Source organism: Pseudorca crassidens, chromosome 4, assembly GCF_039906515.1.
Source record: "Pseudorca crassidens isolate mPseCra1 chromosome 4, mPseCra1.hap1, whole genome shotgun sequence".
NCBI classification, from domain to species: Eukaryota; Metazoa; Chordata; class Mammalia; order Artiodactyla; family Delphinidae; genus Pseudorca; species Pseudorca crassidens.
The window spans coordinates 38,910,350-38,928,662 of NC_090299.1; the positions used below are offsets into that span (position 1 = coordinate 38,910,350).

At 40.6% G+C, this 18,313-nt stretch overlaps 1 protein-coding gene across 1 annotated transcript in view; it reads right to left on the reverse strand.

The window, feature by feature from the left end:
• Window positions 1-809: 809 nt before the first annotated feature.
• Window positions 810-18,313, reverse strand: part of HS3ST1 (heparan sulfate-glucosamine 3-sulfotransferase 1) — a 63,160-nt gene continuing 45,656 nt past the window's right edge. The window contains exon 2 of the transcript XR_010942915.1: window positions 810-1,592. The gene's annotated coding sequence lies outside the window, so the exon portion shown is untranslated. The remainder of the gene's footprint in view (window positions 1,593-18,313) is intronic.

Below are 18,313 nucleotides of genomic sequence, written 5' to 3' on the forward strand. Positions count from 1 at the left end.
GGTTAATTTTTGGTGATCTTAGTTTCTACAGTTTCTTAGTTTCTGCGTTAGTTTCTACAGTTCTCTCTTTCCCATCCATGGGATTAACTTGTAATGTTACATTTGGGGATTCTAATTACCTGCTATAATTCTAAATTACCTGCTATCCCTCTGTGCGTGTCATTGAGGCCCTGGGTATCCCTGTAGAGCTTTGGAGACATCATTCCTTTTATGGGTTTCACCTCATCATCACAAAATGTACTGGTTATTCTAACCTTTCTTCAAGAGACAAAGAAGGCAGGAGTCCCTCCAGGGACTGTTTTGGTTTTTTCTTGTTTTTTGTTTTTGTATAATTCTCAACGTGTAGGCCATGGGGATGGGAGGCATAGAGTGATTTCAAGAGCTCTTGAACCATATATGTACTATGCTTTGTCTCTACCCCAGATAAAATACCTTGCCCTTTATAAGTTCTAATATTTTTTCAAATGCATATTAATGATGGTTTGTGAAATAAAATCCTGACTCATTTTACATTTTTATTAATACATGACAGTCTTGTATTTTTTTTCAATACTTGGATATTTAATTGATAAGCACTTTCCCGTGGTGGTTGCAAAACAGACTTTTAAAAAGGCGTTTCACAGTCCAAAATGTGATGATTCTCTGAAGTACGGGCTGGGGAGTCAGGCATGTGGGTTCTTGTGCCTGGCAGACTGTGGACTCCATGAGGGCAGGGTTATCCCTGACGCTGTCTATGTTTCTCACATCGCTGAGCACAAGCTCCGGGACCTCCTAGGAATGAAAACAAAATCACATTCCTGGGTGTTCACACACTCTGTGCATTAGACTTGGGAGGCTGACACAATTCATTTTCCGAAACCCAATGAAGGAGGTATTTTCATGAGGATGATTATACTGATGGTGAGAATCTTCACTTTATAGAGAAAGAAACAGGTCCAGAGGAACCTGGAGCTCAGAAAGATTAAGTAACCTCCCCCAAGTTCACAGCATCTCAGAGGCAGAGTCCAGACTTGAGCTCTAAAATGTGAATCAGAAGCTCTCGGTAAGACCTCATGCTGTTTCAAATAGAAATGTGTCAAATCAGTGAACGAATGACTCTCCTTACAAAGCCAGGTCCCAGACATCTCAAAAATCTTCACTTTCATAGCTGGGACCTGGGACCCTCTTCAGGGCTTCATGCCAGCCTGAGAAAAGGTGGAGATTCAAAAGGAGGGAGGGAGGAGGAAGTGTGGGATGCTATTTGCTTCTCTAATAGTCCTGTGACACCAATATTTAATTTTCTCGCTGAGGATATTTCCCGTTGTGTCAGCAGAGCTAAGGAAATTGCTCATTGCAGAGAAGGGCCATATTTATGCTTCTGTTAGGGAAGAGCAGAGTGATGCTGTTCACTGACACAGTTGGTGCCCTCCGCTGAGAGCCGACAGCAGCACTGACGTTTATTATCCACTCTCTCATCCATCCTCCCCCTGGCCCTTCAGGACAGGCAGCCGGAACTCTCCTTGCCCTGCTCTAAATGAGGAGCCAGCTGTCCACATATTCCTGTGTGCCTTTGGGCAAGTCACTTTCCTTCGCTGAGCTCATTTTCTTTTCATCTGTAAAAGAAGAAAATTAATCTTATATTATATGGTGATTTTGAGGATTAAATAAGACGTCAGGTAGAAAGTTCACAGTACTGCGGTAGTACCTTATAGATTTGACTGATTTTGTCATAGGCATTGGTAAGTAGTGACATGCAGGTAAAAGCATGGGCCTGGAGCCAGTTCTGCCCAAGATCAAGACTTCAGTCTGTCACTTACCAGATTTGTGATGGTGTCACATCTCTGAAATTTGTCATTTGCCCCTGGGAAGCCACAGTATGGCCATTTCTTTTCTCTGGAACCCTTCACTTGCCTCTCCACCTGCAGGCCCACCTCTGGGCTAGGTCAATACTCAGGGTCCAGCATTTGGTCAGCAGGTTCTGGGCTTACTCCAACCTGCAGGTCACCAGGTATCGGAGTTGTTATATTTTCCCTTGTGATTTAGGTCTTGTCAAATGCAGCAGCCTCTTCCCCAGAGGCTGAGCCCTGTCCTGCTCTTACCATCGGGGATACTTACTGATTGGCTAAGGAGTGTCCGTCACAGGGAGCAAAAAGGTGGACAAAACATAGTGCCTGCCCTCAACAAGATCAGATTTTAGGGAAGAGAAAAATAAAGGAAAAATACCAACCATTTATTTGGATGTTTACTGCAGGCCAGGGACACTATAGTACCTTCCTTACAGCCAGTTCTGAAACAAGACTTATTTTTATAACACAAATGTTTTCCAGCATAACTGATATATCAGGGAACAATTTGAGCATAACACAAATTTTGTGTTTGCTTAGCAGAATTTTGTCCACAAGAAGCATTAGATAAACAAAGAAAACTGCATCCATGTCAACAGAGACATATGAAAATAAAAAAACGAACACAAAACGTACCTCAGACATCCACCAACTACCCAGTCCCTCGCGTGTGCCCTAAGCCACACTCTCTCATCCACATCCTGTGTTATGACTTTCCACCCAGTTTTATGCCTCTCCTTCCTCACTTCTCCATCACTCACAGTATACAAACTTCAGGTCTTTTTCAAAGTCAAGGGCCACATTTATTGAAGTATTTTATTTCTTATCTACTTACTACGTGTAAAGCTGTGCCACCACTTTTAAGTTCCTATCTGGTTCTTCTTTAAATGTATCAGTGATGAAGTTTTTGAGTGCTGTGCCAATAACTCCATGCTTCCCTTGAGCCCTGTCATTTTTATTGCATGATTGTGCATAGTGTAATGATTTTTAGGGACTCATACGTCACATTACAGCAAAATTGACTGTATATAATCTCATTTAATTTAGCTTCATAATAGCAGGTGGGTATTATGTCAGTATTTACTAGGCGGATATTATTTTCACCAATAACATCTGTGGGAACTAGGGCTTAATCCAGGTTTCCATCTACTGCTTGGTAGAGCTGAAATTAAAACCCAGGTTAGTCTGATGCCCAAGCATGGCTCTTAGCCCCGGTGCTTCCAGAACTGAAGAAATCTACTTCCCTATTACTCAAGAGATTCACAGAAGCAGGATCAGCTTTTCACAGAGCGTTTGAAGATTTCCAACTACAATTTTCAGAGCTTGGATGCTATCCAGGGGAAAGTAAAGTGTCATACAGTCCACTGCTTCTGTTTAAAAGTTTATCACATCTCAGAGAATGAAATCCAGGTCTTCCACCTGGAAGAATCGAGGTATTCATTAGTTCCTTTCCCCCAAGGGGTTTCACTGTGATTCAGGCATTGCTAGGTGTGTGGATACTGAAGGAAGCAGACATCTTCCCCACCTCACTCTGCTTAGGGTCCAATGGAGGGGGTGGAGGAGGAGACAAGCCCGGGGAGACAGGTATCACGCATGCTAAGAAATGGAGCATTCTAAACTGGAGGGTGTGGCGGGTAAGGTCAAAGACTGCGGGAACCTCCTGTAAAATAGGTGTCAGCATGCAGGAACCGCGAAGGGGAGGGCTGGGGATAGAACCCAGGTATACCTTTGGATTGAGCAAATGAGAGAGACACGAGACATAGGGGCAGGCGGTCCAGGGAAACCCTTTGGAAAAGTTTCACTAAAAAGCAGTATTGGGCTTCCCTGGTGGCGCAGTGGTTGAGAGTCCGCCTGCCGATGCAGGGGACGCGGGCTCGTGCCCGGGTCCGGGAGGATCCCACATGCAGCGGAGCGTCTGGGCCCGTGAGCCATGGCCTCTGAGCCTGCGCGTCCGGAGCCTGTGCTCTGCAACGGGAGAGGCCACAACAGTGAGAGGCCCGCGTACCGCAAAAAAAAAAAAAAAAAAAAAAAAAAACAGTGTTAATAGGTGGGGGCATGAGATTATGGGATCTTTCATTTAAAATGAGAGGAAATGAACCTGCATAAATGCCAAAGCGAAGGAGAAGATTGAAACCTCTGCTGGGGGCAGGTGATTGCTAGTAGACCCCAGCCTCCACACCCAGGAGTTCTCTTCCTATCCTCCCGCACCCTCGGAGGCCGGGGGCGGGCGGTTCAGAGCATCTTCCCTCTGATCACGACTCTGTGCCCCATCCCCAGCAGCCAGCATCCTTTGAAATGAAAAGGCTCGTGGGTGTGTGTCCCGCGTGATTCCAGCAGTCTGGCTGCCTGAGCAGCCAGGTAGGACAGGTTCACCCAAAACCACCGGCCTCACACTTTCCTTCTCATCTTTAATCGGCCGGATCGGCACCTGAAACAGGGAGGAGCCATCATCGAAGGCGAAAACCATGGCGAGGGAACCCCATGTGCTGACCATGAGTGTGATGTGTGGCTCTAGCTGGAGCTGGGTTCCCTAGTCTGGAACCAATTCTCCTTCCTTCTTCTCCTATTGCCCCTGCCATCTCCTGCAATTGCTGAAGTGGATGTCTGCAAACATTCGGCTGAAGTAAAAGCTGGGCTTCCATTTCGATCAGCTTGTGGCAACATCAAGCAGAGTGGGGCAGAGATTTGGAGCCAAAAATAAAAGGTTTGCATTGTGGTCGCCCTACACCTAGACATGGCAATTTTATAGCACACAGATGATGATTTTTTTAGTTGAAGCTGAAATTCACATAAATACAGTTAACCATATTAAAGTAAATAAATCAGTTGTTTTTGGTATATTAATAATGTTGCACAACCACCACCTCTCTCTAGTTTCAAAGCTTTTCATCATCCCATAAAAACATCCTGTACCTAGCAAGTAATCAGTCCTCATTCCTCACATCCCCTGGTAAATGCGTATCCATTTTCTACCTCCATGGATTTGCCAATTCTGGATAATTCATATAAAAGGAATCATACAATATGTGACCTATTGTGTCTGGCTTCCTTTATTTAGCATAATGTTTTGAGGTCCACCCAAGTTGTAACATGTATCAGTACTTCTTTTTTGGCCTCATAACATTTCCTTTTATGCATATACCACATATTATTTATTCATTTATCATTGATCGATATCTGAGTTGTTTCCATTTGGGGGCTATTACGAATAATGATGCTCTGAACATTCATATACAAGTTTCTATGTGAATATATGTTTTCATTCTTTTGGGGGGGGTGGGTATATACCTAGTATTGGAATTGTTGGTCAGTGATTCTAGAGGCAGGGCAGGAATAAAGACGCAGACGTAGAGAATGGACTTGAGGACACAGGGAGGGGGAAGGGGAAGCTGGGACGAAGTGAGAGAGTGACATGTACATATGTACGCTACCAAATGTAAAATAGATAGCTAGTGGGAAGCAGCCGTATAGCACGGGGAGATCAGCTTGGTGCTTTGTGACCACCTAGAGGGGTGGGATAGGGAGGGTGGGAGGGAGATGCAAGAGGGAGGAGATATGGGGATATTTGTATATGTATAGCTGATACACTTTGTTATACAGCAGAAACTAACACACCATTGTAAAGCAATTATGCTCCAATAAAGATGTTAAAAATATTTTAATATTAATTACATATTTATTTTAATGTGTATTTTATATGTTTATATATAACACAGTAAGCCCTTAATTATATATATTGTTTCTCAAGACAACTCTAAGTAAAATTAAATCAGTTTAAAGAAAATATCAAATACAATGGAAATACAAGTGGTAGGTATATGTGACCCAGACTGTGTAGGTGATACAGGAATTATTTGGGAAACACTTAGGCAGATAAATAGCTCAATGGAAGATATTCAGTCTCCTCATTCTTAAAATAGGACTTAATAACCACTCATGGGTTTTTATAAGGTTGAAATTAGATGGCAAATGTGAAACCTCCCCAGTGTCCTCAGCTTAGAGGTACAGATGGAATCCCGTAAGCATCGTTTACCTAACTTTCCAGCATAAGCATATGACCTCAGTTCCCTTCAAAGTGCCCCCTATGTTGCAGTATTATTTCTGGGAATTTTTTGAGCCACTGACACCCAAGATGGAGACATAGTCCAGGCCATCTCAAACCTATAAAACCCTCAGGTGCCTAGTTGGTTTGGTGCAAACTTCCAACTCCCCAACAGGCTTCCAGAGAAGAGTTCCCTTTAGCTTCTGCTCCAGATTCTTCGACTTCTAAGTTTGGCCCATAGTCTATGACTATAGCCATAGCTATGACTCCCCCAATGCCTATTCCTCTGCCTCAGACTTCAGCCAAAAAAGGAACAAGTCCAGTGTGAGCAAATTGATGCTTGCAGCCCAACCCACTCAGCCCCTTTTAGATAGAGCAGGGCAAACCTGAGTTCCCCATAAGAACAACTAGAGTCATACTGGCACATGGTAGGGGCTTATCAAAAGTGCTTCACCTCCCTTATTAGGGTTTGAAATCCAGGTGCCCTGACAACCCCTCCAGGGCTCTCACATGCATGAGGCATGGTGACATCTCCCTGGTCTAATACTCATGAGTAGCACTTGGGCAGTCACAAATTACCTTTCCATATATCTTCAAAAATTCTCATGTACCTCCTGGGAGGTTTGCAGTATGAGCTTCTTCTCACAGATGAGGCAACTGAGACTAAAGAAAGGTCAAATAACTTTGCTATCACTAGAGATAGTCACTGGAAATGCCAGATATTATAAGCTGAATTGTGTCCCTCTCCCCCAAAATCCATATGATGAAGTCCTAACTCCCAGCACCTCAGAATGTGACTATGTTTGGAGATAGGGTCTTCAGATAGGTAATTAGGTTAAAATGAGGTCAATGGAGTGGGCACTAATCCAATAGGACCGATATCCTTATAAGAAGAGGAAATTTGGAGACAGGTATGCACACAGGGAGAATGCCATGTGAACAAAAAGGCAGAGATCAGGGTGATGCTTCTATAAGTCATGGGATGCCAAAGATTGCCAGCAAACCCCAGAAGCTAGGAGTGGGGCATGGAACTGATTCTTTCTCACAGTTCACAGAGGGAAGCAACCCTGGTGATACCTTGATCTTGGACTTCTGGCCCCCTGAAAGGTGAGATGATACATTTCTATTGTTTAAGCCCTTAGTTCACAGTATTTTGTTATGGAAGGCCCAGCAAAATGATACAGCAGGATTCAATCCCAATTCTATCTTAAAGCACAGCACTCACCACACACCTACAAGCAGGCTTAGAACAAAGAATATACATATGTGCACGCACATGCGCACACACACACACACACACACACACACACACACAATCCCTTTAAACCACCAAAAAATTTCAGAAACTGAAGTTCATGTACAACTTTCAAAGGACTACTACTCAGGCCAGCATGTAGCACCTGTTAAGTTTTATTTTATTCACAGTTCTAAGTAGTTTGACAATATATTTTCCAGCCAGTTAGGAAAGAGATGAACTAACATGTACCAGGTACTGTGTTTATGGTTTACAGTTACTGTAGACCATTTGCATCTAACAAAACTCCTCTGATTAAAAATGTTTATTCCAACACTTATGGTAAGTTGTGTCTAAGAAGAGACAGGAATTCCAAAAAAAAATAGTACCCCAGAGTAAATAAAGGGAAAATCTTACATACATAAACATATCCTCAGGGGACTACACATTTCAATGCAACTTAAGGGTACATATGATGATTGTACAAATATCATGAACATGAAAATAATTTTCCAGGAAAGTTTTTCCATCTAAGAACACAGGAAAATGTGATTCATTGTTATGAAAGAATCCATCAAGAATAGTATCATTCTAAATGTAAAAGTTTAAAGGAACCAAGTTTTACCAATTCCAAGAAAATGATTCACTCTAGAAAATGTAGTTTCCTGAGATTCAAGAAGGTAAGCATTGTGTGAACTCACATTACCATGTTCTCTCCTGCAATATTACTTAGGCATAATCACCTGGAGAACAAGGCAAAAGAACTTAAGTTACAGCGGTGTAAACAGTGTTCCCAGGAAGGTCTCACACTCCAAGGTCTCCAAGATGCCAGAAAGGACATCTCCTCCAGTCCACCATGGTATTTGGAAATAAAAACATAACCCCTGTAGTCATCTTTTACAAATGTTCCCTATTTGATGAGCTATCAGGAACCAAGTACAAAATAAAACAACAAGGACCCAAGAGAATGACCTGAAGAGAGACTAGGATGAAACAACACAAGACAGGAACAACTTTTTTCAGGAAATAAACGTGGGTGCAAAATAGTCAATTTTATTTTTCTAGAAATCAGCTGAATCTTTATACCTTTGCACCTGGCGGCTGAAAACTCCAGCTAGGCACTTCCAGGTAAACATTACTGTGTTAGTTTTCTGTGGCTGCTGTAAAAGTACCACAAGTTCCTTTCATTTTCTCATAGTTCTGGAGGCTAGAAGTCCAAGATCAAGGCATTGGCAGGGCTGACTCCTGGCTGTAAGGGAAGTATCTGCCACAAGCCTCCCTCTTTGGTTTGTAAATGGATGTTGTTTGGGTGTCAACTGTAACCCCCCAAAATTCATACGTTGAAGACTTAAACCCCAGTACTCCAGAATGTGACTGTATTTGGAGATAAAGAGGTGATTAAGTTAAAATCAGGTCCTGTGGGTGCGCCCTGATCCAATAACATGACTGAAAGAGGAGAGTAAGAGACAGACACAAACAGGGAGACTGTGTGAGGACACAGGAAGAAGACAGCCTTCCACAAGCCAAGGAGAGAGTCCTCAGAAGAAATCCACCCTGCTGACATTTTGATCTCAGACTTCTAAAACAGAATCATGAGAAAATACACATCTGTTTTTCAAGCCGCCCAGTCTGTGGCACTTTGTTACTGCAGCCCAAGCAGACTAATAGAGTCATCTTCTCCCTCTGTCCCTTTACATTGTCGTCCTCCCACATGTGTCTGTCTCTGTGTCAAGAATCTTTCTTTTCACTGGATAACCGTCATATTGTATTAGTGGCCACACTGATGGTCTGATTACCTCTGTAAAGACTCTGCCTCCAAACAAGGTCACGTTAAGAGGTATTGGGCATTAGGACTTTAACACGTATCTTTTGGCGTCACACTTTCAGCTTTAAACGCTGTTGAACTATTCTTTTTTCCAAACTGCACAACTTGGCCAATAAACATCATAAGAGAGAGGGCTTTAGTTTCTTCATCTATGAGGAAATGAGGGGAGTGAACACGTGACACCGAGCTCTGACTTTCTATGACCCGAAGCCACCGTGACTTTCCTTAAATGCTTGCACCGTTTCTCTTCAAGACAATGAACCTGATTGATTCCTGCTAGATTTAAGGAAATGGCCTCTGGGTTTCCCTTAACTTTAATTTAGAGTGATTCCAGTGTGGTAAAGGCCCCGTTCATATTAGTGCTTTGCTGAGGGCTACGTACAGTATGCTTGCTCACGAGAGGAGGACAGGAAAAGTGCCAAGAACAGTATCACAGGCGGCAGGTTTGGGCAGTGAGTCAGTGAACAGAGGTTAATGCCTGCAGAAGGGATTTCTTGTAGAGTTTGGCTGACATCCTGCCATCAGTTAGGGCAGTTACCAGTGTTAATATCTCTGCTTGACAGGGTATAAGTGAAGGAAACCCAGGCTTCAGAATCAGACAGCCCTTAGTCACGTTCCTGCTCTGAGATGCTTGAGGCCTGTAACTCTGTCCAAGCCAATTCCAACCAAAATGGGTTAGTGATTCCTAACCCATTAAATTAAATTAAATGAGGTATGCTCATTGACTTTTAGTAAATGTCAAAAACATACCAAAAAACAGCAAATCAAAAAATACTGTGTCCTTTCCCTGTCGTGCAACTTACGTGAGTCTTCACTGAAGAATCAGTAAACTTAGGACAGTTATAAAGAAAAGGAAAACACACTAGCTATACCTTCCTTGCCTCCATGTTCACTGTTCCTGTATTAAAAGTCTTCAATGAGGAAAGATCAGTATAATAAGCCATTCAATTATGAATTCATTTTTAAAGCAGGGAAAGCTGATTAATTTGTTAATGGATGAGTGTACTCACTGGTTAATGAATTTTATAATTTGGTTAAATTCTGTACCTGTTCAATGAGGTTTTATTTTATGCATATTCACTTAGCACAGGTATTCATTTTGTAAATGGCATTTTATGAATATTTATTTAGCAGAGTTTCACTTTTCAGCATAGCAATGTATTTAGTACCCCTGTATGAATTTTGCCATTCTATGAAAGCAGTAAGAACGGGAGTAGTGATGCCTGCTCTGTGCCTCTACCCTCAAATTGAGGGGTCTGCTTTTCAGAACGTGGCCTGTTTCGTAAAAACAGAAACAAAAACAAAACACAGTGCAAGCTGACTATTATAGGAATGAAAGAAGCAACATCAGCAGCTAAGCACAAAGGTGGGATTCTTAAGAGAGCAGACCCAATACACTGTGGGTTCAAAGATTTATATAACTCAGTTTTGCATACATTTTGATATAAATTATTGAGTAGCAATGCTGCTGGGGAATTTTATTAAACACTTAACATGAATTAGCTCATGTAATCTTTACACTACCACTAATGATGGTATGATACCCATTTTACAGATGAGATAAGTAAGTTGCAGATGAAATAAATTTCCAAAGTCACTAAAAGTGGTGAGGCTTAGCATGACCCCGTGAACTCTGAGCCAGTGGGTCAGTCATTCTTTGTACAAGAATGGGGACAGGCTTGAAGCAGAGTAGATGGATTGTGACACAGTAACAAGGGCCACCTGGAGGGAGAGGAGAAAACAATAATGATGAGAGTTTACATTTATTGAGGGATTATTATGTATCAGGCACTTTACATGTAATATCCTGGTTAGTCCTCAAAGTAAACCACTGAAGTGGGTGTTATATTCTCATTTTATAGAAGAGGAAACTGAGGCACAGAGAAGTTAAGTAACTTGTCTAAGTTCAAAGAGCTTACAAGTGATGGAGCCAGGATTCCAGGGTCACTTTCACTCTGCTAGACTCCCACTGGAGTCTGGGGCTGAGGCTGCAGACACGTTTCCTGTCCTGAGCAGACATAGCTCAGACACAGGGACAAGTCTTGTTCTTAAAGGATGTCCTGGGGTCCATTCAGGAGCTGGAGTGTCATAGACTCAAAGGTAGGGCTTACAGATTCTTCTCAGGAGCTGAAAATAAATATTTTATTTGCCTTTTAGTTTATTTATCACTGGAAGACACATGTGGGAAGAATGTCTAAAATGGCATACTATAGTATAGAAGAGTATTGAAAAGCAATTAACACAATCGTATGGTTCATGAAAGCCACCAGTTTTCATAAGAGCACAGAGCCCTTGCACCCCAGCCATAAGTCCATCTCACTGTGATGCAGTCACCTACTCAAGGGCCAAAAATTCCCATACACTTAGCATTATGAAGGAATCATGGCACATCACGTGCATAAACCTATGCTTGTCAACATCAGAGGTTGTCATGCAGAGAGATACATTAAGAAGTAAGCTAGAGAACAAAAAACATTTTTAAGGTTTTTAGAAATCATGACATATTCAACAAAATCCCTTTTAAGAAGATAATTCAGTAAGATGCATTGTTCTTCAGAGAATAGTATAATTCTTCCAGAACTTATAGGAACAGGAACGAGTACCTGCTGTCTGTATTTCACAATGCAGGTAATACCTGAGGGACCATCCAGTGGGACTTTCCAGGTGTTCTAGTATATTCCAAAGGAGCCCTTTAAAGACCAGGTAAGCAAAGAAATGAACACATCCAAAGGAGTGCTGTGTGGGATCTAAAATTTGATTTCTCAACAAAACCTATATTTGATGGAGATAATTAATAATTATTTTAATTTAAAATAAACAACCAAAGGAACAAAAACCTATAACAGTCCATTAATTATATAAGACACGAGTGGAACTTCCAAGTTCTAACAGGCCATCCTAGACTTTCTTGGAAATTAAAACAGTGGAAATTCTTTGTTAGAAGTTCTTGAAAACCCTGAAGAGCTTTGAACACTTAACAATATGGAAAGAGAAGAAATGGGTACCAAATTAATGAAAATATCATGGACAATACCAACAATTTATTTAGGTTCTTCTGCTTGTCAGCAAGAAGGCACTTCATTCATAATTTCATTTAATCCTCCCAAGAAGAAATCCCAAGAAAGGGAACGTTATTATCCTTCTCTAGTGGCAGGAAACAAACACAGAGAAGTTAAGGAAACTGTCTAAGGTAACACAGCTCATTATCAGTACAGCCAAATTCTCACCTATGTTACTCTAAAGGTCATTCCAGCCCCCAGGATAGCACACTGCTTCTCATTTTCAATTTTCAAAATGGCCTAAAAATTGTTTGTTTGTTTTTTAACTTTTTAAGATGGATTCAAGTAATGAATGATTAGAAATAGTTGAAAGTACAGTACTTTGTTAAAGATCAGATCATAATGAGAAAAAATTACCTCCAGGATTCACTTTTTTCCCTTAGAAAAAGCAACTTCTGCCATAAGCTGGGACTGTAACTCAAGTGCTTGTATGAACTTGATTATCAAGTTCATAAGAAATTCTGGGAATGAGATAAACAAGTTGGGAAATCAAAATGAATTCTCTTGAATCCCAGGAATATAAGGGAAAATGTCAAATCTAGACAGAGCTTCTGAGTAGGGTGTCCTGAGTATATTCATTGGCAATTTCATGAGGGGAGGAGTATTGCAAATGATAATATTTTATACACTTGTGGGCAATAGATTCAAGAGAATCAATTTAAATAAATCAAAAAGTGGGTCCAAATAGGGGAGAACCGTATTATTTATAAATGGCTTTGTGGATCAGCTAGTGTCCTAGACCCTTAAATGTTCACTGAATCCTCCAAGGAACCCATGAGTTGGGAATGGAGATTCTCATTTTTTTTTTTCATATAATTAAACAAAGCCTCAGGGCAGTCAGTGTGTCTGAGGTTTCACAGCTGGGAAATGTTAGAACTGGTTACATTCACATCTGTCTAAGTTGTCTTAGAAGAATGAGAGTGAAGAGGCATCTGAACACTGCTCCATCATGAGGAGTGAAAGAAAGTACCAGAGGTGTTTTCCTGAAGAGCAGAAGTCTCGGATCAGATACAAGAGATGTCTGACTTCAAGTCAGGCGAAATAGATAAAGAAAGCAGGGATGCTTTGGTTAAATGAGGAGAGAAGGGGTTCCAAAAAGGTGTTCCTAGGCAAGTTAAGCTAGTCAGTAACACAAGAGGCAGAGTAGTAAACAGATAGTTGAGTCCAACTGCCTGGGTTTGAGCCCCAACCCAATTCTGTGAACTTAGGCAAACACCTGAAACTCCCAATGGCGCATGCATTAGTTTGGGTCCACAGAGAACCAGATGTCAAGATGGGATTGTAGGTGTAAGACATTTATTGGAGGAGTGGATTAGTATCAGCACAGGCTGCCATAACAAAATACCATAGACTGGGTGACTTAAACAACAGAAATTTATTTTCTCACAGTTCTGGAGGCTGGGAAGTCTAAGATCAAGGGGCTGGGCAACTGGGTTTCTAGTGAGAGCTTGCTTCCTGGCTTTCAGATGGCCACCTTCTGGATGTGTCCTCACATGGGAGAGAGAGCGAGAGAGAGAGAGATTAGGAACAGGGGAAGGGGATATAACACAGTCCATAGCATGGAGGGAGCAGAAAGTAGGCAGAGCCTTCCCCCTATGTGGATCTGATATCTGTGAAAGAAGAAAAGGGAGGAAGATTTGAGTAGGAAGGATCTTTTACTGCAGCCCACTTTCAAGAAAGGTTAGGCCAGGCTAATAAGTATTTTTTTGTTCTTTTTTTAGCTTTATTGAGTTAAAATTGACATATAAAACTGTAAGATGTCTAAAGTATACAATGTGATGATTTGACATTCATAGACATTGTGACAGTGCCCCCATTAAGTTAATTCGTACATTCACCACCTCACATATATACCTTTTTAAAATTTCTTTTTATTTTATATTGGAGTATAATTGATTTACAATGGTGTGTTAGTTTCAGGTGTACAGCAAAGTGATTCAGTTATACCTATACATATATCTATTCTTTTTCAGATTCTTTTCCCATTTAAGTTATTAGAAAATATTGAGCAGAGTTCCCTGTGCTATATACTAGGTCCTTGTTGATTATCTATTTTATATATCGATATAATAGTGTGTATATGTTAATACCTAACCCCTAATTTATCCCTCCCCCCACCAACTTTTCCCCTTTGGTAACCGTAAGTTTGTTTTCTAAGTCTGTGAGCCTGTTTCTGTTTTATAAATACGTTCATTTGTGTCCTTTTTTTTTTAGATTCTACATATAAGTGGTATCATACGATATTTGTCTTTCTTGGTCTGACTTACTTCACTTAGTATGATAATCTCCATGACCATCCATGTTGCTGCAAATGGCATTATTTCATTCTTTCTTATTGCTGAATAGTATTCCATTGTATATATGTGCCACATCTTCTTTATCCATTCATCTGTTGATGGACATTTAGGTTGCTTCCATGTCCTGGCTATTGTAAATAATGCAGCTATGAATATTGGGGTGCATGTATCTTTTTGAATTATGATTTTCTCCAGATAATCTCCAGGTGATTTTCTCCCAGGTGTGGGATTGCTGGATCATATGGTAGCTCTAATAGGTGTTCTTGAGATAGTCACTCTCTGGAGGAGTCTTGCATCTCACTATGCAGTAGAGTGTCCTGTCATTGGGCTGGGAGTAGCCCAAGGGAAGTGTGCTTTTGGCACACATGGTAATGAGAGCAAAGGGGCAGCAGCTGGGACTATCAGCAAATTGTGCTCTTACAGAAGAAATCTTAGTGGTACATTTCCTTGGCTGCTTCTGGGCACAGATTGGAAGATACTAACCATAGTGCATAGTTCAAACAACACTTGGCAGGATGAAATGAGTTAATATAAAGTACATGGCTCAATGCCTAGTGCATGGTGGCCATTTAATATTCATCAGCTCTTATTAAAATGTGCTTCTCATCCACCCTGGTCTTTGGGTGACAAACGTAAAGAGGGCCAATTACATATTCATCCCAGGTTGTGTTTGTTGATCATCAGCACCCACACTTCAATTAAATATATCATTGGTTTTATTGCTTTGTAAAAATCTTCCAAAGATAATCAGTGTGAATGCTGAAAATTGTTATTGCACTGTAAAAGGAATAAAGAGCTCAATTTTCCTGACTTGAGGCTGGTGATCATAATACACAATTGCAGCTGCATTGGTTATTTATATGTTTCTAGTTCAGTGGAGGTACCTTAGAATTACAAAATCTCAGAATTAAATGGAAAATTTTAAGCCATCTGGTCCAAACACCATGCTCTGCTTGGATTTCCCAAAGAAATGATCCTTCAGCCTCTCTTCACCAACAGCAATGATGAAAAACATACTCTTTTATATGGTTGGATATTCCTTTTTTGACATGCTTTTCTCCATAAGGATGGTCTCTCGGGACTGTATTCTCATTTCCAGTTAGATTGAGCCAATAGGTTTAGCCAACATCCAGCAGGATATTGGTGGGTGAGAGGAGAGGAGTCAGGCTACTTCTCTCCTTGGGTCCTGTCCTAAGGGTGATGTAGGACAAGCGAGTCCCCGATTGAAGTCACCACTCCTCTCGAGCTAGTGGGTGCTGATAGCCATCTCATCGTGCTCTTTTACTAGCTGTGGTTATCACATTATCCTTCATGGTTCTCCCATACCTTTGTAGTTAGCTCCATTTATAAGCCCATTTCAAACAACCCCAGTTTGAATTTGCCATCTGTTTCTCATTGGTACCCTGACTACCACAGACTGTTCCTAACTAATAGAAAGGTCTCCCTTACCAAGGTGATGGGACCCCTTGTTCCATTCCTTGGAGTCAGGCAGAAAGGGTCCCATGTATCTTTCCAAATAAAAGTTCTTCAAGTCCACAAGGCAGATCTTAATAGAAACCTAAAAATCTGGACATGTTCAGTCTGAGGCTTTTGTGATAAAGATTTCGAAAGCATTTCAGGAAAAATCAAATTTGAAGCTAAGTACTTTCCTTAAATATCCTGCTGAGCTTAACAATCCTTTGTACACCTTCCATTCAAAAAATGTCTAAGACTTTTAATAGTCTACTTATATTTCCAGTCTTCACATCTTAGGAAAACACTTTCCCTTTGCTCATTCTTTTGTGACGCTAGATGCTTCCTCTGTGTTGAATAAAGTATTATAGCCTTTAATTTGCCCTCAGTTGACTATGCAAAAGCTTCCCCTGAAGACAAATTCTACATCTTTAATGTTATTATATGTTTTCATTTTAAGAGACCAGTAAAAATCGGGGGTGGGGAGAAAAGGAGAAAATGGAAAAAAAAAAAAAAGAAGAAAGACAGAAATCTACAACCCCACTATTCAAACCACCCAGTTAATAGTTTCCTGAATAATTTATAGTCCTCTGAATGTATAGTAACCATATATTTATTTTTAGCCTGCATTTTCTATTTAACTTGACAAGCATTTTCCCATATTTTCATGTAGCTTTCTGAAAAGCTGCTTGAAGACAACATAATACACCATTGCATGTCTAGGTCACAAGTTACTTGACCATATCCCATCATTTGACAGGTAGGTTGTTCTTATTTGACTTTTTAGAACCTTTGAGTATTATAATATTTGTTACAATAAATATTTTTGTAAGTAAGACTTTCCGTTGTTGTTGCCCTTGATTTTAGTTTTCTTCCTCAGGTTTCATTCTCAGGATTAACCCTAAGTACCAAAATGTTTAACCAATCATCCATCTCTCCCTGGAATGTGTAAGAATTTCTGTACAACCACATCTTGGCCAGCAAGATGTTGCTATCAATGCAAACTCTGCTAGTGTTTCATTTCCAACATTTCTGGAATTGTTGTGGTCTTAGCTAATACTGAATCAGTTACACAAATGATTACTGACCCAGAGGCTTGAAAAATTAATGGTTAGAGAGTGTTTTCTTCACATCAGGATTTATTCAGACCTTATGCCAGGTGGGCTGATGTTTGTAAATATTCAAGCAAGATCTCTCATTTTATATATTTTGTAATAAATACATTTTAGATTGATATATAGCACATGTGTGTCTTAATAGACACAGTTGCTTTCAATATAACTTTTACAATATCTGTATTACAATATCACTTCAATACAATCTTTGTTCATAAGTCTTTGCTTCAGGTATTGCTATTTTCTTAACAGAGATTTATTGCAGCAGAATTAGTGAGCAGAGGACTCTACTCATTATTAAGGACCTTGATATATATTGTTCAATTGCTTTCTGGAATGATTTCACCATTTGAACTTGAGATTATATGAGCATGTCCTAATCTATCCATAGATCTTTATCAGTGTTAAATATTACACACATGTAAATTATATATGCACATATATATTTAAATATTTAATAATTTGGTGGGTGAAATTGTCATTCACTTTTATTACAATTAATTTAAAAATTATCCCTGGAGTGTTGGAGCAATTATCTATATCTTTGTTTAGTAAGTATTTTACCTCTAGGGAGTATACATTTTTCCCTCCTGCTTCTGGAATTATAGGTGGACCTTGATAGAAAGTCTCCTTACTCTACATATACATTTCTTAAATTTGGCTACACAGCCCCTCAGTTTCTCACTTTTCAAAATGAAGAGAACAAATAGCATAGGAGCCCCAGAAGGAGAATGTCCAGCTGGCTGGTGGTTATCAATGCATGGCTTGCTAATATTCTAATTCCTCCCTCTCTGGTGCTGTTTGTGGTTTTGGCTAATGCTTGTTCACTTACACAAATGGTTACTGACCCAGAGGTTCAGGGTATCAAGTTTTGAAGTGTAGCCCATTGTGGGCTTGGGATGCCCCTGGTTTCAAAAGCAGGTCCTTCTCTCAAAGTGGAGAAAGAAAATATTAAATGAAGGCAGGTAGAAGAACACCAGTATCTATGAACTATCTATTAACTATTCAGATATTCTTTCACCAAACCTTTTTTTTAGCGCTTCTGCTATGAGGTCGTTGCTGTGTGAGGTGCAAGGGAGACAAGGTGACACAGGAATATTGATGGACTTTGTACCTGGTCAGGGACTCGGGCCCAGAATTGACCATGACACTGAATGGTCAGGCCTGCCCCAAAGACGATATTCTTAGAAAGTGCTTTGAGGATGCCATGGAGGTGCTAAGTCCTTCCACCAGTGAGGACCAGGGAAAGTTAAATCTAAGAGGTGACATATTAGCAGGGCTCTGAAAGCCATGGAGGTCACTGCTGGGTAGCAAAGGGAGGAACATGTTTTGAACAAGGCATAGAGGCATGAAAAATTGTGGCCCTGTTTGGGAATCTAGGCTAGGGTGTCTGGTACTCTTGTGTCTTAAAATGTGGCCAAGAAAGTAGACAGGTAGAGAAAGAAGACAAGAAGGTAAAGGTGGAC